Source organism: Empidonax traillii, unplaced genomic scaffold (assembly GCF_003031625.1).
Source record: "Empidonax traillii isolate 1590-97213 ecotype Southwest subspecies unplaced genomic scaffold, ASM303162v1 scaffold102:size1114253, whole genome shotgun sequence".
NCBI lineage: Eukaryota > Metazoa > Chordata > Aves > Passeriformes > Tyrannidae > Empidonax > Empidonax traillii.
In genome coordinates, this window is record NW_020955295.1 from 108,236 (window position 1) to 131,674 (window position 23,439).

The 23,439-nt window shown below is 40.4% G+C and overlaps 1 long non-coding RNA gene across 5 annotated transcripts in view; it reads right to left on the reverse strand.

The window, feature by feature from the left end:
• Positions 1-23,439, reverse strand: part of LOC114056729 — a 43,098-nt gene that overhangs the window by 16,184 nt on the left and 3,475 nt on the right. Inside the window, exons 1-3 of one of the 5 annotated variants that reach the window (XR_003571077.1) lie at positions 13,256-13,373; positions 9,938-10,100; positions 9,041-9,120 (exon numbers count right to left, since the gene is read on the reverse strand). This is a non-coding gene — a long non-coding RNA (uncharacterized LOC114056729). Of the gene's footprint in view, positions 1-6,072; positions 6,968-7,008; positions 7,705-9,040; positions 9,121-9,937; positions 10,294-13,255; positions 13,374-23,439 lie in introns of those variants that run through there. The other 4 variants (XR_003571076.1, XR_003571078.1, XR_003571075.1 and 1 more) reach the window with 4 other exon arrangements.

The window sequence follows — 23,439 nt, forward strand, 5'->3', positions numbered from 1 at the left end:
CTGGGAATGCAGTGGGTTTGCTCCACAGAACAGTTAGTTAAAATTTTAGCAATGCTTTTTATTTCTAAAACCCGCAGAAGACAGGGCCAGGTTGTGGTGTGTTTGATGGTTTAACTGTGGAGATTACGTTCAGATTTTTCAGTGGCTTTATAAGCAAGCTAATACTGGATCAACTCCATGCTAAATGTTCAAAGATACCTAAGTCTCATTTTCAGATTTTTTTAAGGCAAGTTTCTATAGGCAGGTGAGCAAAGGGACAGGCTTTCCCCTGGGTGCACTCTGAGGTGGCCAACACAAACTAGTTTTGAACAAGAGCAATATAACTCTGTTTAAACTACTAAGCCCAGCTGAGCTTTCCTAACAGTCAGGATCAGCCCAAATTCTTTTGCCAAGTGTAGAATCACGAGATTCTTGACTAACTAAGAGCCCAAACAGGTAAAATTTGCATTGTCCTTGGATGGGTAACTTCACAGATGCAAAGCATAAGATCATTAAAACCCACACATGCTTTCATGTTATGATGATCAATGTATGCCTGGGTTTTTTTCCCAGAAAATAAAAGGTAATGGTGAACAGCTGGTAGAGAACTTACATGTATGAGTTGTACATAATTTATTCATCATAGGATTTACAAAGATATTTCATTTCCTTTGCAAATGTCATCAGTAGAGAACAGTGGCAACAGATACCACATACAATCCCCCTTTTGTTATTTCCATAGAGCCACAATACACAGGTCACGCACACATCAAATAGAAAACTTTAGCTCAAGAAAAGAAATGCAATTGTGGAATGGATCTGCTTGCACAAATGCAAAGAAGTTTTCCAATAAAGCAAGAAGGCACTATTGATTCTGATATACCCACCCCCAAAAATACAGGCTTTGCAGAGTCAATACTATCTTGATTTAGGTTTTAACCCAACCCAAAAGTCTCAGACTCGGCTCCATCCACTTATTGATTTGTCTGGCATGCTGGGTTGTTTTTTTTTTTCCAGAAATGCTTTTCTGCTCTCAAATTTTAGCTAGCTCTCCCAAAAAGAATGTCACAAAGAGCAATTCTGTTCCTTACAACTGAGCTATTGACTATGGTAATAAAAAGGAAAGACAGAAGTCATGTCAGCTTAGCTTCTCACAGGACCTTACAGTGCTCCTTCATTCAAAAACACTTATGTAATCAACAAGCAATGAGTAATGAGTTGCACAATATCAGCAGCCCTTAATTTTCTATCAGGTATGATAAAAACTTTATAAAGCTGTGCTATTATTGAGGAATAAAAGACGTTATAACTACCAGCAACACAACAGTTCTTCGATATTTTGCCACAATACCTCTCCTATTTTTTTACTTTTTTTTCTCTTCTGCTACCTGACATCTAAATGTCTATAATTTTAGACATCAAGACCACATGCCAGAAAAAAAAAAAAAAATCCACAGCAAGAGAGCTGAAAGATATTATTTTTTCCATTTGTAGACAGTAGTTTCACCTGATGTGCAACTTCAACACCTTCTTCATCTTTTTATGGGGAAGGAGGGGGGTGAAATGAGGGAGCACAAAGAGACAGCACAGCTTCCTTAATAAGCCTTAACAATTTTGCTTTTATTAAATTTGTGCAGAGAAACTGAAAACCTTCAGGTAGGGGCAAAAAAGCCCTGACGATGAATCACAGAGGAAAGCAAGAGAGGAAATAAAGCCATGCTTAGAAGAGATTAAACAAGCCATAAAGTTTTTAATAAAAGTGGGATATAGGAAATAGAAGGAGACATAAGTGCTTGATTGAGGTGCAAATGTATGTGTGGGTAGGAGGAAAGTGAAGGGTGAATTTGTCTGGGGAGTAAATCCATTTAGGTCATTATAGTTCAATATGGCCATGATCCAGAAAAAGGCTTGAGCATATGTTTGGTGTTAACATGTGAGTCACTCTCTCATCATCTGAGCTCTGCTGACTTGCTCAGGTTTACCTGATTTCATCAGAATTCTCTCTTGAACTATATCACCCCGCTCTAAAGTCTATAAGCCAACAAACTGAAAGACTGAGTGGCTTTGGATTGGGTACCTTCTTGAAGGACCCATTTCTGCACACAGGAAAGGGCACGCTCTGCTTTCCATTATGGCATGAGCTTAAACATGGAAATATATACAGAGGCTGAAGTAGAGGAATGTCAATGGCAACCAGAGGGGGTGGATCAGAGGACTTTGCAAGCCTTTAGTTGCTGGAAAACTCTGCTAAAATTTTATAAGAGATGGCACGTGATAATCAGATTTAAACTGGGCCAAAATTACTATGCACTTGTGTGGTTCCATCAGTGGTGCCTGTGCTCGCAGGCTGCAGGGTCACAGCAGAGAAGGAGCAGCCCAGGACCACCAGCTGTGCCACAAACATGCCCAAGGACAGGGCAGAGCACAAGTGGGAGTCTCCAGAGTGCTTCTGTGAACAACACCCTTTATGTTGCAGTCATTAAATGCTGATAACAAGAAATGGATTCTTTGATTATTCTTTCCACCTCGAGTTTTGATGGGATTTCTGGCCAGGGCACAGGAATGATTTTAGAAAAAAATCTGATTAAGTCCATGAACCACTAATGTGGGCTCATTACCTTGTGAAAAGACCACAGGTTTAAATCTCACATATTTTCCCCTCATCTTCTCATCCCTAGGAGTCCACTCTTTTTCCTTTCTAAGCTCCAATCTTACATTTTCTAGGGTAGAAAGAAATACCAAAGAAATACTTTGTTCAGAAATGAACAAAGTAGGAAAGATTAGATACACACAATACATGTCAGAGTCACTAGGTACCATATTTATTTTTCTTAACTTTGTTTCCTGAGAAATGGGAATAGAAAAATCACAGCTTTCATTGAACAATAAAGTTAATTTCTAGTTCTCAAGGTTTCACAGAAAGGCTTTAAAACATAAGTCTTGCAATGTCACCACAAATATCATTTTGACTTCTTGAATTTTCTTCACTTTTGAACTGGCTCTCTGAGGATGCAACTATTCACTTATACAAGCAATTTGCAGAATAGAGGAACCTGTTTATCTAATATGTCACTGAGTTCTTTTTCTCCCAGGAAGTTGTGAAAATGCACAAGAGCACACACCTATATGTTAATAAAATCACGAGGTATTTTTTAAATTGCTGTATTTTATTAATAAGCTAATAGCTAAAAGGTTTCTTTGAAAAAATTCAGAAGTCAAAATTAAAAACTGTGTGTCTTTTTCAGCATTTTAATGTTCCATTTATTGGCAGACTCTCAATCAGCAAGATGAGGTGGCTGATAATTATTCAGGGTTGCCAATTAACCTACTTAGCAGGTCACACAGGTAACTGGAATAGATTGTGTCAAATCTCATTATTGGGATAATAATTTAATCAGCCAGTGCATTGACTGAAGGCCGGAGAATCTGGAGAATAAATTAAAAAGGAAAATAAAATCAGTACCCAGGTAGACATTACATTTAAACACATGAAAACAGTTTATCACACAAACTTCTAAAGCACACTACTCACTAGTAGCAACCTAGTAAAGTCTGGGGTGGGGGTTTTCAAGCACAATCACCTTCCCTGGCACATCTGCTTTGTGATCTGTGTGGAACAATCCTGGCCCCTCCTTTCCCATCCATCCCAGCCTTTTTCAGTTCTTTGTGCCTGGCTTTAGAGCAATGACAAAGGAATGTCAAGTAAGAGAGTCACATAATGGATAAAATGATATTGCTGGATCTTTCAAGGGCAGGAGAGAAGAAAAATTACAATAAGTGCAATTTTCAGTTATAAAGTCGGTGAGAAAGCTGTGCTTTCTCTATACAATAATGCTCTGCATTTACAAGGTGATTGAATAAATAGGAGGTAGGAAGTGTAGAGTCTGTCTGGAAGCAGATAAACATTTTCTGGGCAGATGGAGAAAGACCTACTGGAAGGAATAATAACATGTATAAAAAAGGGTTTGATACATACAGGCTACATGTGAGTTTGAAGCAGATACATGATTGTATCTTCTTCAAAGAGATGCACAAACTTGCCTAGTAATTATCAGTTTTAATATTCAAAATATAGACTGAAGAAAAAATACCACTGCTAGTTATTCCTGAATGTGCGAGGTGTAAGGAGCCCCACAGAACAGACAAAAGTACATGCAAGACTCCAGAAAAGATGAAAATATGGTGAACCTGCCCTTGTGTTCATGGTCTGTTTCAATGGTTTACTATCTACAAGAACCAGAAGGCTATAAAAGAAGCCATCACTCCTGTGAGCAGTGGATCATTCAGTTTAAACATATCTCATAGATGTTATAGCCAAGAATTACAGCACTGCTCCAGGACTTGTAATTTATTCACTCAGTGGGGAAAAAAAGTGGCTTCAATCTCAGCTCATGATAGGCCTGTAAAATGAAAAACAACCAGCATGCAAAAACAACCAGTGTGCCAGGAGTGAATGCTGATCTCCTAACTAGATTTGGGTTGTTTTTTTATGTAGCAAGGATCAAACCCACATGCTTAAGTTACTAGGTATGACCTAGACCACTCACTTACGTTGTCAAATATATTATTTTCAATGATAAATCATCTTCCCACTGAAGCAGCGTATATTATAGCCAAAAGGTTGAGCATATCTATCCCAATCCTGGAATTACAGAAGCAGCATGGAGCTCTGAAGTGTCTATTTAGCTAATCAATAACTTCTTAGAACTTTTTTTTTTTTTTTAAAGGCTAAAGCAGGGTAGCACCATCCGTGGATGCTCCCCATTAGTCCAGGAGTGCCAGATAACAGAACCTGCCTGCAGAGGAAAAATCACTTTCATGTAATTAGTAGAAAACTTAACACTGATGAGTTAAACTTTCTCATTAAAACTTTCCCTGATAAAAAAAAAAAAAAAAAAAAAAAAAAAAAAAAAAAAAAAAAAAAAAAAAAAAAAAAAAAAAAAAAAAAAAAAAAAAAAAAAAAAGAAAAAAAAAACCAACAACAAGCCTAAAGATAAGAGCTTTATTTATTTATTTATTTTAACATAAAGCAAGAGCTCAAAAGTACTAGATAAATTCAGTGTAAGGGCCTCTCAGGATACGTCAGCAGTTACAAGAGGCCCACAGCTCTCAGTCTGCTCTTCTGGTTCTTGAGAATATTTCCAGTGTTTTCAGCTCACTGCCATTTTTTATATAATAGGTACTAAAGTTATAAATGACTAATCAAATTACATGGGCTACGATCACACTAAAGAGTGATGGTAGAGGAAGAAACTCAATTAGAATACTGAATATTACACCACCTAGCTATCTAGAAAAATCAGGCTTTATAAATGCTTTGATAAAGCAAAAACATTATTGACTCCATTCCATGATGGTCTGGGGAGCCAGCATTTCAGAGGTTAGCTTAGGACACCAAGGCATGAATCCATAGTGTGAAGGCAGGATATATTCTAAGCAGGGTTTCAAGTCTGGATGGAGATAAGCCCAAGAGCAAGTAACAATATGGATCCACTCCGCTGTAGCTGTGAGGAACTTGCAGAGAGTGAACATACACAAACTGCATCTTCAAAGATAGATTGTTCTGCACGAGAGGTTTCCTGAGTGATCTCTGGGAAAAGGATCAATGAGAAACTAGGTTTCCCTCTCATTTATTACATTTTCCATTAAAAAAAAAAAAAGGTTTTTCTATTATTCTCTCATTTATAATTCACAGTCTGTAATTGTCATGAAAGTAATCCCATTATACTGTAGTCTTAGCACCATTTTACAACTTCTCATTTTAAAAAAGTGTTTTCCAGTTCCACCATTATTACTTCAATTGACAACAGTCACATATGTTTGTTAACTACAAATATCATGAGAAGAATTTCTAGCTGATAATAAAAAACCATATTACAGTGTGATAGCATTTTGGACAGACCCAGACAGGCTAAAATGTTACTCAGCACCTCCTCCCAGTAGTGTGCAGGCTTGAATAGTCCTGTTCAGTGCCAACCTTTCTCATTCCTCTCCTTGCCAGACTAACCCTGACCAAGTGCCCATTTGCCAATAGAGGTGATGTTAATTTGCTGACACCCTTGCAGCAAACTGAACCAGACAGTTTGGGTAGGGAACAGCTCCTTCTCTTTCTGGTGAAAATGCTGAGCGCTCACAGCTACTGCTTTCCACTGAGAAGAAAACAGCAAGCAGGCTTTAATCAGAAGAGGGGGAGACAACGGAAAAGACAGGCTCTGAGCCTCCCCAGGGTTAGAACAACTCCTCCCCAAGGCAGGCACTGCGATGCTTCCCAGAGTCTGCCCCTGCCACCCCCAAAAATAGAGCTAAACCTGCTGCTGTGTGGCTGCTTTGCCCTGTTCCCCTCCCGACCCTGACTTCACTCCCTCCTCACAGAGTGCTCTCTCATGGGGCAGATCAGCTGCAACCTGCTGGGACCCTTATCTAAGCATCTACCCAAATGCCAGGGCTGGGAGAGCAAAGGGTAGACTATTTTTTTTTTTTTTTTTTTTTTTAAATCTCATCACAATTGCCTGTTTCTCCGGACAGTAAAAATGGTTTTAAATCACCGCAAGCTGCGAAGAGCCTGGACTACTCTATCCCACTCCCTAGGCAAGCATTTTATCATCAGGTTGTATTTTTTACAAATAGATATTATATATTATACTCAACACAGAGTACAGTGATCCCTCTTCAAGCCCTGGTGAGAAAAACAGGGATGGAAACTTGGTCTAGGACACAAATTAGTCCCATATAACTTTCCATGCTGAAGGTGTCACTGGCTGCCTGCAACTGTGCTGGGCAATGCTGGCTCAGGAAACGACAAGTTTTTTGGTCTAGGGCTGCAGAACATGGCTGATTTTTGTTTGCCTCTCTGGTTTTCCCACTGCTCACAGAAGAAAGCCTTTATCCCCCAGTAAATGCACAGCTGAACTAATACATTGTCGGGGATTCATTGCAAAAGGACAGTTTGCTTCTCAAGATAATGCTAAAGATTCGCAAGTGTAAAAGCCTGAAACAAAATGTAGAACATTTTAAATATAATGCAGTGAATAACCACGGACTTTCCATAATAATCATCATTCAGTGAATTTATTAATAGAATAAAAGCAATATTGAAGCAAATGCATGACCTCTGACACGAAGAATGGGTTGCATTTCATATTACTTTACTTAACTGCCCCCTCCTTCCCCCACCAAACAGAAGCTTTATTGACAAAATGTGCTCTGGTAATTTAAGTCTGTAGACTTAAAGAATGTGCAGCTCTGGGAAAAACTGAATTATGGGTTCTATTTGTGAGATGAGGAATGGCATGTAATAACTTAATGAACTGGAAGTTTATTAGTTGTAAAAGAGAGAACTAATGGAATGCGTTGTCTATCAATCTTTTTTTTTTTAACTCAAAAATATTCAGGTGGGTAAGCGCCACATCCATTATGCATTTATTATCTTACTAATACCAATATGTGCTAAAATCTCAGCAAGCTACAAAAATCTCTCTGAGCTTCTAATTTAATGGGTATTTTATTAGTCAGTTTTGGAGGCTCTGTTCTAAACCCAGCCCTGTAAAATATCTACTCGGATATCTGGCCAGCAAACAGTTCACTTGAACACAAGAGGTACCTGCTCACATCATCCAAGGGTGCAGCCTCTGCTCCCTGCACAGACTGCATTCATCAAAACTGGGGAGTGAAAGGAATTCACACACAGTCACAATGACAGCTGCGTTTCAATAGCTATTTATTGCTCTATAGACACATAAGTACAAAAGGACAGTGAGATAACAACTTTAACAAGGAACATGTAGAGAAACCAGGCTAATATAAAATGGCAGAATCAAATCCTTAGCTATTAAAGAAGTTTTCTTTATGGCATTATGTCTTAAAAACACAACGTAACAAATATGTTGTTGTATATGTAACAAATAGAATTTAGCCCTAAATAAATACACAGAACATATGTGCAAGAAACAAAAAACGACAGAGAGTTGTAAATTCAAAGTTCAAGTCAATGCACATGAAGGTATATGTAGAACAAAGCAGTCAGGTTCTAATCTATCACCCCCAATATTTCATGTGCTGCGTAGATCCTTGGTTAATTGCAACTTTGACCCTGCAAAGGATCAATCTGCTTGCTTTGATTTGCTTTTCCAGAAATAAAAATAAGCAAGGAAAGAAAATCTGCATTATTTTACCCCTCTAATAGGGTCCTGTGGGTTGGTTTTTTTAGTTTATTGGTTTTTTTTTTCTTTTCAGGTGGCCAGTCTAGCAGCAGGTATCTTACACACATTAGGCTGTTTAGAAGAAAAGTCATAGTCATTCCACTTAATCAGGTAATAGCATACTATTGACATATTAGACCAATTTAATGCATTTTTTTTCCCTTTATCCATTTACATTTCATCTCAGAGGTCCAATACAATGGGATTTTGAACTATTTGTGCTGAGCACAATCAAAGGGCCAGCAATCCAATAATTTGATTTTCTTGCTGAAGAGAACAGAAGGGAGGGAAAGCCATCTTCCCCTTGCTCCTGCAAGTGATCTGCAGGCCTGCTACAGGCTTTAAGCTTCCTGGGTAAAACATACCCCAAGGGCAACAGAAGGCCACTTAAATCCAGCTTGGAGGGCATAAGTGGAACATGGCTGTGGCACGTTGGCTTTCTGCCCAGGAATAAATTCCAATCATTAGCATCAAACACTCATCCTGAAGCTCTCAAACTGAAATTAAATGCCATCTATCAAATGAATAAACAATAATAAATTAGAGCAGCAGAAGTAAATTAAAAAAAAATTTAATTGCAGTAATTTTTACTGTGGATCACATGATCTGGATTGCTGTTCCAGGCTGTACCCCTCAGATTATCTTTCAGCCTATTTTTTCACGACTGGATTTTTGCACACACAAAACACAAATTGAATTTATTCATGGTCTACATTATTTGTTACTAAAAGTATAATTTTAAATAGTGATTGCTTTTCCCATGCAAATAATTTTGTTTACTTCTGCTAGCCATAGGTTGAGTCTAAATGAATTGTATCTAAACAAAAATACAGCCAACAACAATTAAGCATGCAAAAATGTACCTTTGAATGCCTCAGGTGGAACTGCACATTCTGGTTTAGGCTGTCAAGGAAAATTTCAGCAGGCTTCAGAATTTGGAGAGCTGTGAATTTAAAATGAATTAGTCCTTCAAAAGTGCTCGAAGGAAAAGTTAGCTGTATTCTGGGATAGATATTAAAAGGGGAATTTTCAGTTAGCAGAATTTAATTACCTAACAAATTTTGCCACGATGCCCTGGCTAAACCTTCAGTTTTTGTGAAGTAGAAAAAAAAAATCCACAACGCAGATCAGGGAAACTATTATGCTTTATCTGAATCACAGCTATTATAGCAATAAATTCAGCCTTGTGCTGCGATGGGATAGTATTAAAAAGGAGAGCAAAGGGAAATATCTCACTGAATATTAGTCTCATTTCCCAAAACAAGTTGACTCTTCCCAGGAACTTCTCCCCAAAACTTCCTTAGGGTATGAAATAATTGGCTATTAACCAGTGTGTTCTTGACCCAAAGAACGGAGAAGAAAACATGCAAGACTTGTCTGGATTACAAGGAGAAATAAAAGAGAAATTAGAGTAGATAGATCCTGACTGAGCCCGTGGCTCTCTGCATTTTTCTAGTTGGGACTTGGAAGCTTTTACCTGCATTTTTACCAGGGCAAAAGACCCGAAAAAAAGAGCAGGCAGAAAAGGGGCAAGGGAAAAGAGAATGGCACAACCTTTTTTCCTTTTCAGAGTTATTTTCCCCTGCCTGCTTGCCCTGCAATTAGCATGGGGCTGTGAAGAAGAAAGACTGCCACATCCATAGCATCACATTGCCGGTGTAGAGGGCATCTTGTCTCAACCCAAGGAAAAAGAGAAGTTACAGAAAAAGTGTCGTCACGCTAAGGAAAAAAAAAAAAAAAAAGAAAAAGGAAACTCTTACTTATCACAAATTCTGTGAAGAATCTTCTGAACAAGTGATATTTTCCTTTTTTTCCCCTCTTGTAAATGTGATCACCTGTCACCTCCCAAAACCCCAAGGGCTGCCCCAGCACCCCGAGCAGCCACACGAGGAATGGCTGAGGATCCCAGGCAGTTCCCATGCCCTGGAAGGATGAAAACAAGTTGTTAGTATGCACCAGGCGGTGCTGAGGGCTGAGCCTGCTGCTAATGAGTGCCAGGCTGAGGGCTCAGGTCACAGTTTTGCTAAATTCTGTGCACTTGGTACACCTGTGAAACAGCACACTGACAGGCAGCTGGGCTCACACAAGTGCAGAGCAGTGTAACCAGGGTGCTGGGACAGGTCTTAAAGCTGGCTCATAGTGGTTCATAATGGTCCTCAGTAAGTGTCTGTACACTACAGGTGACAAACAGGAGGCAATAAAGGTGGTGGGATGGGCTATGATCTCGCTGGCACCACAGACATGTGATGAACTAGCTTGGTAGGATCAGGAGGGGGGTGTTCAGCTGCCATGGAGGGTTGCTCTGCATAGATCCAGCTCTACAGGGAGGACAGGCCAGGGCACCAAGGAGGGAGAGCTGCCCTTTATGTGAGAGAGCAACTGGGGCCCCTGGAGCTGTCTGTGCCTTGGCACAGGTGACAAGACAGCTGGCAGCATACGGGCCAGGACCAGAGGGCATCCCATGCTGGGTGACATTATGGTGGGTGTCTGCTACAGGCCACCTGATAAGGAGGAAGCAGATGAGGCAGAACACCTGAAACAGTCTCATGCTCAAAGGCCATCAAGGGTCAGAGCACTGAAGGAACACTGAGTGATGCTAATGAAGCAGCAGAACACATGCACCACAATATGCTCCTGGTAGATTCTAGCTTGGCTCCATCTACCCCAAACAGTGGTTTTCATCCTCTGCATAAGCATTCTGTTCCTGGTCAGAGGATGGTGAGTGCCACCTGTACAGCACAGACCTCCTCAGCAGTCCCCATGTTTCCTCCCTGTCTTACACCCCAGTGGAATGTTCTGCAACAGAAAGAAAGGTTCTGTCCTCTCCAGCCTTACCCTGCTGATCACCATTTGATGCCCTGAAAGTGTAACACATGTAAACACGAGGTACTGGCTGCAAATTTTGACAAAACATTTCTTTTCACATGGGCAAAAAGAAGGTTGCTTGCTTAGGAACTGTGTGTATGTGCACCTGCTTTAAATAAGACTTCACTCTATTTCAAAAGCCTTCACCTGCCATATATCCCAAAGGGTCTGAATAGAAAGAAAAGTAACTGGGAAAACTTTAAAGATTTGAGTAAAATGAAAAATTACTGTAACAGGTGTTTCAGCAGTTTACATAATGCCCGAGTTCTCACCTATATTGAGGCCCTTCAGGATAGACATAAGTGGGATTCAGCTGTAAAACAATTTAATTTTCATTAATGGGAAAGAATATTATCCCCAACACTGTGCTCCCCCATTCTTTTATTTGTGTGGCAGGAATTTCTCTGATTTTGTTGCTGTCAGGGTCCCCTATATCACAGAAATATGGCAGGCAGAGCCAGTTTTGCCTCAGTTCTACATGCTCATATAGTGGGACAGAGATCAGACAGCAAACAGAAAGTCCTGTGGCATATTCTAGAAATGTGGGACCATTCCTAGAGAATTTGAGGGAGGAATTTTAATATACTGAGAAGAGTCTATAACTTCAAACACAAATTAGGACCCTTAATGTTCTTCAAATTCTGTGGTAAGCTGTTCAGATTGAGTGAGTGCCTCAGGATCTTGCCTCGCTACATTCTTATGCACACCTCCATAATATCAGTGCTTTGCTTATTCCTCATTTCAGTAACTTTAAATACATGATGAATTCTCTCACGCTGCAAATTTATCTTCATTGAGCTATCTTTTGATCCTGGGCATTAACTCTGATCAGCACTAAGGCAGAGGCAGTCTATCCAATTAGCAGGTGACAGCCTCAGAACCTCAGGACACAGCACCTCTGTTGCACTGCCTTCCAGGAGGTTTGACCTCAGCAAACATTAGATGAACCTGGCCATGGTGCTCATCTGCCTGCCTCAGCTCCTCTGCTCAGACAGCACTTCACCTGTGAGCAAAGTAATATTCTACTTTCAGGAGGTGCCAAAAAAGGATGGCTTTAGGTCCATAACTTGCTAAGCTCTGTTAATACAGCTTTGTTCTGACACTGAGCAATTACATAAAGCATCTTGACTTTCTCTGTATAAAAGCAACTCATCATCAGATGCTCCCTTGTATGGAATCCAAACAACTTGTAACATCAGCAAAACCAAGTATATCTTTCAAAGGTGACGATTTTGTGGTCTCTGTAGGCTGCTTTGATGATGGCATCCAGGAGTCTCTGTCCCACACAGTAGTTACACCTGGGGCAATGACATGTTTTCCCTTATCCAGGCTTCTGAGCCATAGTCAAGGTTTCTGGGCACTGCGCAGACACCAACTGTAGTACTGGGTTTAATGTGAAGTAAGCCTGGACTTTGTTTTGCCAGCAGTTTCAAAGCTGCTGTGGGGAATCCATGAGGCAGCTTCCATTAGACAACACTAGTCAATTGTGAATACCCCCACCTCCCTGCTTTGTACCTCCAGTTAATCTCTTTGTACCTGTTTATGTCAACTGATGCCTGTTTGATCTTACACTGCAAAACCCCAAAGCAAGAATGCCAAGACTTGAGAATGTGCTGTAAACTGGATGAAATCAGTCACTCTCCAGATGTTCCTGGATGCCTGAGGATGTGTGAAATGGGGCTGTGCTGAGGAACTCTTAGATGATAGCAGGTGTGAAATACCTAAGCGTGAATGAAACACAGCTAGAATGGAAAAGTAAAACTCCAAGATCTAGTAATGGCCTCAATAATTTCTGAATCTAAGTCTGATTGACTGTGGGACTGTATTCCTTCAGCAACTCAAGTTGGTCATTAGCACTGAAACCAGTGTGTGGTCATGTAAATAGAGCACCAGAACACCAGGAAAAATGCAGGGACTTGTGTTCTTACAGTAGCTCCTGCTTGCTTACCTTTGCCCAGTTGGGAATCACCACACTGGTCTGCAAAATGAGAGTGCGTGGGTCTTAGTCCTGGCAGAAGACAGGCTCACACTGCCTCTGGGGACAGAGGGGCAGAGCTACAGAAGCATTGGCATCTCTTGTTTTTCATCACCCAATATACAGAAAGGAGAGAACAAGCTGTGGCTGACCTGCTGCCATATGAGCCTCAATCTATTTCAAGAAACAAAGCAAACTGCAGCAGGCACTCGTTCATAAACACTGTGAGATATCTCACCTCAGCATCACCCCAGGACAATTAGTTTCAGCACTGTTTTACATGGACACTGCTTCCAGTTCCAGCATTTGGTTACTTCTGAGAACCCCGGGATCCCCAAACCGCGCTCTAAAAATGGAGTTTACCCCATTTTTCTTTTGCATTTCCACAGCACTCCCTCCTCTGTGCTTCTTCCACTTTGACTACCTTTTTTTTTTTTTCTTTTTTTTTTTTTGGCAACACTATTGATTGGAAGTCTGTCTTGTCAGTCTCTGTCCAGTCCTGCTTTTTTCAGGTATTCTACATTCAGTACAACAGATTTAAAACTACAGCTGAGATCATAAGAACAGAAAAAAAGGATCAAGAAGAAGATCTTCCAATTCATCGAGAACATCACTCTTTCATGACTGAAGTGTGTTGTACAGCAAGAGTAAAGTCACAGCAAACTGCTTTAATCTAACATGGATCAAGGAACACCATTGGAATGAGAAGAGCCATATTATCACTGCTGAAATTACAGTGCCTTTCTTGAACTTGCTCAAACCACCACCTGCCTGGATTATTGCAAAGGGTTAAAACTGAATATACAGTCCTTTCTGAAGGGATGTCTGGGAAAGGGCTGGAGGTGACTGTAACACAAGGAAACCAGGAATGGGGAGGAGGACTAAAAATACAACTTTACTCCTCTGCAAAATCAATTCAACGAAAATTGAGTAAAAGAACAAGATGATGTCTCCCTCCTACAACACACTCCATTCTTCATGTATATTGACACCAAAGAGTAAGCATGATCAACAGCTCTATTTTCAGCCACACAAAGAAGAAAGTTATGAGACTGACTCCAGACAACAGTTTTCTCCTGCCTCAAACCTTGCATGGTCTGCCACAAGGAGACTGTCTCTGCTGGAACTGTAAGGTTTTGAGAGCCCTCTTAGGGCTCACGCTGGCACATGGACAGGTCACGTAACTATTATTACTATACCAATACAAGAAGCATGTTTTCATGCAGCCAAAGACAACCTTCCAGAGAGAGTTGAAAAGGAGAATATTTACCTTTCTGAATCAACAGTAGGGTCAACAGCAGGTGTGGTAATGGGAACCTGAAAAAAAGAATTGGTTGCTGAAACTTACACCCCTCATCAAAGACTTTTTGAATGGTCATGTCCTAAACTATTCCTTTCCTTATTTTCCAAACATAATTTAGCCAACTGACAAAAAAAAAAAAAAAAAAAAAAAAAAAAAAAAAAAAAAAAAAAAAAAAAAAAAAAAAAAAAAAAAAAAAAAAAAAAAAAAAAAAAAAAAAAAAAAAAAAAAAAAAAAAAAAAAAAAAAAAAAAAAAAAAAAAAAAAAAAAAAAAAAAAAAAAAAAACAAAAAACAAAAAACAAAACCACAAAAAACCCACCAACACCAAAAAAAAAAAAACCAAAAAACCACAAAACAAACAAACAAAAAAACACAACTGCATTTAGTACCTGAATAATGTTAGCACTCAGTTAAACAAAAATAAAGATTAGCTCATATTAATATAGAGTAAGTTCTGATGCCTAAATTTTAACACAATGTGCCAGCACTACGCTCTTTTTTGTTTAAAATGAGAATTAGAATCTTTCTAACAAAAAGGTTTTTAATACACTCAAAAGCACATGATATTTTTCCTATAAAGAGAAAAGTGGTCATCACCAACAGAAATGAAAGTAATTAAGAAGATTCTTAAAATTGGGGGGAAAAAAAGATATGGGGAACAAATTCAGTTAATTCTTCTTTTCAGGATCTAATTAACCTCCAAAACCGAGTCTCCAGCCTTTCCCATGTGCTTCAATGCAATGGAGAATGTCCCTTGCTACAAACTGTAGGTCTGATTTAATGGAGCTTTGATTGAGGATAAAGACAGAAGAGTCAGCCTGTGGTACCCTCTCTTCACACTGAAAAGTGTCCAATTCCAAAGGCGAATGCACTCAGCTCAGTCATCCCAATTAAAGTGTCAGCTGCTATTCAGCATAAGCAAAGATAGCACAAAGAATTCAAAAGAATCAGCCATTGCAGCATATTTACAAAGGCAGCACAGCAATTGATGTTGGTCACGAACAGCAAAGGAAAACACATGTTATTTAAACAAATAGATGCACATACTTACATGTATATATTTACCCATACAGAGCTCATACACATATATATTACAAAACAAAATTATATAAAAAAAGAGTAAAACACCAAGAGGTCATCCTCTTGAATCTCTGTATGAAAGTAAGCGGAACTACAGCAGAAGCTGAAACATCTGGATGTTAAAACAGTGTCTTCTTGCTGCAAATAAAAGTGCTAAAAATAAATAAATTTTCAAAGATTTTTTTTTTTTTTTCCCTCGGGTGTCGACAACAACTCATCTAGTATGCACAGCACACTTAAACCCTGGTCTTACACTGATGTCAGCCTGCCAAAATCCCTCATGGCTCTGGAGGAATTCCTGTGCTGAGATGAGGATCCGGCCTGATGCTGACCGGGTCATCCCCTGCAGTGGTGCCTGGCACAGATCTACTGACATCTCTGGAGGTTCTGCGTCAGTGCTCGTGGCACTCTGCTACATTCAGGTCAAATCACCTGAAATGCTCCAGCTTCTTTGTTTCTCAAATGCCTACCAGTTACTATATTTTTTTTTTTTTTAACAGAAAGAGTGGAAGTGACAGAGAGAGTTCCCTGCCAAAGGTTATCTCCAAGCTCATCGTGTGTGTCCTTCTGCTGCCACATCCAATAAATCGTTAACACCGTCTGTTCCAGGCAGATTTCCCTGGGACTGCTTTTGTGGGACCAGCATGAATTTCTGCAGGCTCCTGCAATAGGGAGGATAAGCTGGGCTGGCACCACAGCTCTGCGTGGACATGGCCAGCCTTCAAATGCTTGTGAAATGATCTTCCAAAGCTCAGCTTTCAACTGCTACTGTTGTTTCCAAGAACAAAAGGGACAGAGGCAATTGGGCTTTGCTCAGCAAGAACAAAGCTCACCCACAGCAGTGGGCATCTCCCCAAAGTCCTCTCTACTGGCTTGAAAGAAAGGACAGGGATGCACTGCCCCTCTCAAACTCCCAGAAGAGTCCCACGGATGGGACAGCCCCAGGGGTTTTGGACGAGGTGGATGTTCAGGCTCACACAGAGGGAGCTTCAGCCACTTCTGCTGACCCCACATGGATCAAAACTACAGGGGAGGCTGCTGTGTAATGAGGTGGTAATTTCTAGCTCCTCTTATTTGAGAGCAAATTCACTCCCAATAGCTTAACACAAGACATCCATAAAGTCCTTCTTAAGCCCTTGAAGATCCATCTCAATTTCCTGTGCAACAGCTGGTGTGGGTTTACAGTAAATGGGAATAAACTGGTACACGGTCCATGCTCTTGCAATTGGCACAGTGGTGGACTTTGCATCCTTTTAAATATTTGTGAAGCCAGATGACCCAGGCAAGCAGCAACAGGATGCCACCCCAAAGCGCAATTATTTTATAGCTTCTATTTATCTTTTGGGCTATCAAAATTTATGACAATCACTAAAGCAGATTGATTAAACCCCAAGCATAAACACACCATGACAGAGAAGTTGTTTTGCTATCATCCTTAGGAAGCATCTATTTGAAAAGCACATGGCAATATCAAAGAGCTCTCTATTGATTAAGCTTTGAAAATAAAATTGCGCCACTTATCATATGCTGTTTGCAAAAATGCCAATCATTATAATACTCACATAAGCGTATACTGCGTCTTCCCCCTGAACTCGTTAAGTTTATTACTGAGATTCCATCCTGAGCTGCCTACATGTGGAAAAAATATCATTCAGATAACACATTAACATTTATAACCAGTATTTAAAGCTGCACATGGTGCCATCACAAATGATAAGGGTCTTGTCAGCACTTCCAGCATAAGACTAATTTGTGGGAATAGAGGGAGGGAGGGAGTGGCAACACTGTATTTCAGCTATTTTAAATGACACCAACACGAAGCCTGACATCCAAGTTGTCAATCTAATTGTACCTATCTTTCAGAGATAGGTACATCTTTCATGTCCACGTTCAGTTTAAAGAATTCTCAATACAGCATTGTAAACTACCTGGCAAGGGCTGTCATTCTGCTTGTGCATACAGCATCCCACACAATTATAATTCTAGATCTAAACCTTCATATTACAAAAGCTCTTAAGGTATGGAACAAAAAATTATATGACCCCCTCCTCACAGCTAAACTTGCACTCTACAGAAGAAGGAAAGAGATAAGCAAAACAGCTAATAATACAACAATGAGGCTGGTTCGTGACTCATGTTATCAGATGTTCCTGCAGTATCAAAATACTAACAGTACTGAGTACAAATTTTAATAGCAGAAAGGGTAGAAAATATAGCAACTAAAAATCTTTTTTGCAGGGAGAAATTTGTAGGAGCAGTTCACCTGCCTTGAGCCCAGTTGTGCTGCAGGTACAGAGTAAGCTCTGGTTTGCGAAATGAGACCTGTGTAGCTGTTGATGTCAAAGTATTCTGCTGAAAGAAAACATATTTAAGATACTTGTATTAATAAAAAAAAAAAATTATCAAAAGTAAAAAAGGAGTTGTCATAAGGTAAGAGAGACTTCAGAAAGACAAAACATCTCTAAAAAGGAAGGTACTGAAATGCTTATACTTGACACGGTCTGGACCACCAACCAGTTTATAAGTAAACAGCTGTAAAGGAGTGACCTCATCCCTAGAGAATTCCAAGTGCATCAGTAGCACCAGCTAGAAATAATAAAGCCAAACACTTCTATCTGCAAAAGGAACAATATTTCTAGTCAGAAATCTCAAATGCTAACCAGTGCAGTGGTTGCAAAGCAAAAACACTCCGGAGGAAATGCATTCTCAAATGGGTTTTCCAGATTCTAAGCCAGAGTTGATTACCAAGGCTGACTGAGCTGTCCTCTTCTCCTCCCAGCTCTACTTGCTGCTCAGTCACAAAGTGGACACAAAAATCTCCTGCTGTGCAAAGGCTTTTATTGCTTTACAGGAAGTAGACTGATAGATGGTAAAAAAAAGAGGCCACGTAAAGGATGGGAAGTTATTCAAAAATTATATGCTTTGGAATGGAAAGAAATGCCACAAGTGTTACAGAATGCATAAGGACACTTCATACTGAGGCCAAATATTCATGCCCTCTTGCCAAAGCTGTTCCACTTCACATGGAATCTCATGGACTAGAAAGACACCACCCAAGGAACAAGATCCTCCTGTGTAGCAGTGAGGCACAACACTTATCCTCTGAGTATTCAACAGATTCAGGTGTTCCCTGGCCCCATGAAGTCAAAGGGAGATTAGTCAGTGGCTGAAGTCTAGGTCAGGATTTTATGTATGCATTGTGCCTTGTGCAATAACAACTCAGGGAGCTACTTCAGATGCCAAATAAATCTTGAGGTTTCTGTGGAGTTTGAAATACTTTACTCTAGGTGATTCTCCCCAACATATTAATGCAGCCACCATTCTCATAAGTTCTAATTGTCCCATCAATTCCTTTTCATGCCACTTGGAGTTGTACATCACGCTTCAAAGTCAGCATCTGTAATACCAACCTCCACAAAGAGAAATATTATAGGGTATTTTTCAGGTAAATGATTACTGCTCAGAGACAGCAAAGTTTCTGGCTAGAGTGATGTGGAAAAGACTGCAGAAAATCAGGAAATGTTTTTCCTTAGTCAAAAAATGAAGTCTTTAATTTTCAGAAACTTGACTTTTCTATCCTTGGAAAAACAAAACAGAAACTTTTTCTTCCTAAAAGCTAATGACGGGGGAAGGGGGGAGTTGTTGGTTGTTGTTTTTGTTTTTCTTTTTTTTTCTGATTTATTATACCCTCATTTCAGAGGTAAACTGGTTGCTTTTCCAGTGTAATCTCAGGTACATGTCAGGTACCCCCCAAGCTGCTCTACCACTGCCCACCTCAGCAGGATGGGATGGGGCAGAGGAGAAAAATTAAGATGGAAAAAAAGCTTTATGGGTCAAGATAAGAGCAGCTTAATAAAGCAAAACCAAAAAGGCCACATGTGTAAACAAAGGAAAACAAAAGATTTATTCTCAGCAGGAGTTGTCCAGCCACTTCCCGAGAAGTGGGTCTTCACTAGCAGTTGCTCCAGAAAACAAACACCCTGTAACAAATGTCCTTCTTTCCCTGGAATACTCTTTTGTCCAGTTGGGGTCAGCTGTCCTGGCTTTGTGCTCTCCCAAGACCTTCCTCCTCCCCAGCCTACTGAGGAGGACAAAAAGAGAGCAGACTTCCATTGTTAGTTACGGGGATTGGAAATGGGGAAGGAGTTAGGGACTGCCCCAGCTGCTCACCTTCTTCCGCCGGCGGTGGAAGGTGCGGAGGGAAGTGACAATCCTCTTGTCCACTGTCCAGCTGGGGGTGGCTGCCAGGAAGAACACCACAACCCTGGGTCTTCAGTATCCCAGCTGGGCACTCTGGAGTTTTCTCAATGTGAGAAGCCTCTACAGAGCCCCGCGCATGGGCGCCATATGCCACAGCCCGGTGTCGGAAGTAGAGACGGACACTAACTATTGTTGGAGTGCTCAGTTGGGATGTTTATTAAGTGTTCAGCCAAAGCCTCAGGGTAAAACAAGAGGGGCTGCGATATCACCAGCTAGCGAGCCAAAATGGCATCCTCGAGAGAGGGACGAACAGGGGTTTATATAGGGTAGGAGGGAGAAGGGACTAGAACATGGGAGGAGTTTGGGGATTGGCAAGGGGTACAACCAATAGGGAACCGTACAGAGAACGCGCCATAACGAGCAACCAATAGGAAAACGAATCACCTCACCCATGCTGCAGCTATAACCGTCCAATCCTAGCTGAGGGATCTTAACCAATGGGATTACAGTATTTCATGAGGGGAATAGAACTTGGAATAAAAACCTATACTAATACAATATAATTATGAGTCTTACAACAAACATTAAACACATTAAACATTGTCCAATCATGTAAGTGCATAAAGTCCGTGCTCATAGCAGTGAATAAAAGTCCTTTCAAATGTCCTTTTAATATTTATCATATAGTTCCTTCCAGCGATGGAAGTCTGCTCTCTTTTTGTGAGGGGGAGCTGTTGGAGAGACAGCCTTGATGCTGTGGGAACTCTGCTCAGCAGTAGCCAAAACACTGGTGTATTATCAAACCCTTTCTAGCTGCTGATACCCAGCACAGCACTGGGAGGGCTGCACTGGGGAAAATGAATTCCATCTCAGCCAGACCCAACACACTGAGGCCAGGCTGAAACCTTTCAGCCGGCTGGGGCAATTCTCAGCCACTTCCACTCACTTCAGTGGGAAAATAAAATCTCTAGTAGCACCACCTTTCATCAGACCTGGTTCAAAATTTTTGTGAAGGGAGGGGACCTTGACTGACAGCCAGACAGGCACATACACCATTACATTTCTTGTTAGAAACCAGGTGGAAAACACAAAAATCAATGACAAACCAACATTTTTCTTCAGTCGGCAACTGTTCGCAAACATCTCATGGAATGAACTTAATGGAAACATCTTTTGGGAACACATGGAATCTTAAAAAATGCTGGTGTTTTTTCTAATCATCTAATTTTTTTTTTTTCTGGAGCAAAACCAGAATTGTGTGACCTCTGTGCATAGTGACAACTCAATGACACGGCTCTCATTCTGCATGTGGAATAGGAAATGCTCACCGTGAACTGCTCAAAAATAATCCTCAGGCCATGATTATTCATAGAAATTATTTGGTGAGTAATTTCAATTAAATAAATTCAAGGAATCAAGAAAAATAGGCTAAACTAATAAAATGCATTATTTATGATGAATAATTCATTTGAAGGAACTTTCTCCCACTGTTGCAGAAAGCCAGCTCAAGGCATAGGGCACTGAAGTCTCACTTAAGCCCTGTTTTGAGGTCTTAATTGGGGGCTTTCATGATGAATCACTCCGGGTTGGCCCTCTGCCCAGGACTGAATTTCACCCATTGCTCCCGCTCCTCACATATTGCTGGATATGTCATTAGCACAGTGGGATTTGTGTTCTTTCAACATCACTGCCATAAAAATAATGATATGGAGAGATTTCATTATGTTTCTTTTACTACTAATAAATAAAGGGAAGAAACCCCTCACATCGACTCACCAGACTTTCAACAGGGAATATTCATCACACCCATACATCAACTGCATTATGCAAATATGAGCCCCACGTCCATTGAAGTAAAGCAAGAAGACCCAATAATTTAAACAAGACTCTCTGAATCACTAAAAACACTTGTGTGCACTTGTGCTTGCATGATGGGACATTCCCAGTTAAAAATATTCACGGTACGTAACACATAGATTATGACCCTGAGGAAATCTGAAAAATTGCACTTAGAAATGGTAGTGGTAGATATTACTCTAGACATTCACGCATTTGAAATGCAATAAATGATAAATCCATTGTCATTTTAAGGAGAGGGAAAAAAAAAAAGAACCAACCAGACTTTTTCTTTTGTTCGATGCTCAGAAATGCCAGCACAGAATATCTATCATCAGAAAGATTCATCTCGTTGTTCCTATCAGAGAAAAAGACCCATTGACATGATGAAACAAAGCACTTCCAAAAATATTTAAACCACTCAGTAAAACATAAGTGCAGGCTTTGATGTTAAACATTTGTTCAGAGATCTGAGCCAAATCCCACTGAAATCAGTAGCAGTCCTTCCACTGACACCAAAGGGCTTTGGATCAGACATACTACTTTGCTGAATAGGATGAAGACATCCATAAATATCAACTGTCTTATAGTACTTTGCTGGGCCCTGTGATAAAAGGTGTGAGTGTAGAAGGGGAATGGAGATTTATTTTTCTACGCAAGAAGGAGAAAAAAAATGGGCTAAATCTAAAATAATGTTCAGTCTTAATTACATAGCCATGAGTCTCTCAGTATCCCCAAAGCACAGGCTACCTGGAGTGCTTCCTGACACACAGCTTCTCTAGCACATTTCCTGCTGAAACCAATACTACTGCTATTATAACACACAAAATTCTCTTCTTTAGACAGTTAGGATTAATGATACCAAATATCAGAAACTGATAGTTCTACTGCTGTGGTTTGTACCACCAGTGTAGAATCACACTGTGCTGTTACAAAACAGATTATCCCAGATATACTGAAACAAATGATGATAAAGTCTCTTTGCAAAAAAAATTATGTTGCAGTAAGATAATGGGTCTCAAAACTGCTTCCTGGGAGGAAGCAGAAACCGAGGAAAGAGTTAGAAAGCCTGTTGATTTTAAGTCATAGTTCATTAAATTCTTTTATTTATACAGTAGGTAGTCACGATGTGTCAGTAAACAGTATTCTGAGGTAGGCCAGTTCTCCATATGCTCAAATGGTTAGGAGAAATGAAGCTAAAAAATTCATCTGGAAACCAAACAAATTTGTTACAGCTGATGGCAAAGGCAATTAGCGATTGCCAGCAAAAGGCAACTCAACAGACACCACATACTCCAGAGCGTCCCTGTGCCCACAGACTGGCTCATCCACCAGCTCCCCTTCCACAGAGACTTCATGACAAACATGTCTCTGCTCTGGCTCTCTCGGGCAGGCAGTGCTCCAGTCTGCTGTTGCTGGGCAGCAGGGGTGAGCGGGGATGGAGGCAGGGCCATGGTGGGCAGAGCCTGCCAGCTCCTTCCTCCCTGCCCTGTGTGCTCACACTCCTTCACTCACCCCCTGCTCGCTCCTTGCCCGAAGGAACTGAAAGCCAGAGACTCCTTTTTCATCCTGTCCTTTACAGCACACTTCCCAGTGCTGCTGGATGAGATAAAACCTTGGATTACAAGTAACAATTATTTTGCATGCTGCTCACTGCTAAATCTGGAAACCGTTTATTACCTTAATAATTACTTTTAAGTGAGGCTTAAAAATATCCCACTTTACAGTACAGGAAAGATCCCACCCAGCAGTGTACGTAGTTATGGAGGGAGAATGTCTCCAGCTCCAAATAGGCACACATATACAGAGAGGCACAGAGAGAGAGCAAGAACACAAGGTACTTTTTGAAGAGCACTGATGATTGTCTCAGAACCCTAAAAGCTGACATAGAGGAGGTACTTCACATGCAGTTCAAGATTACAGAAGGAACACATGAGATCACTGAATAACTAAATTTAGAGATTCCCATTATTTTACTACATAAGTCAGCATGTTTTGTTCAGAG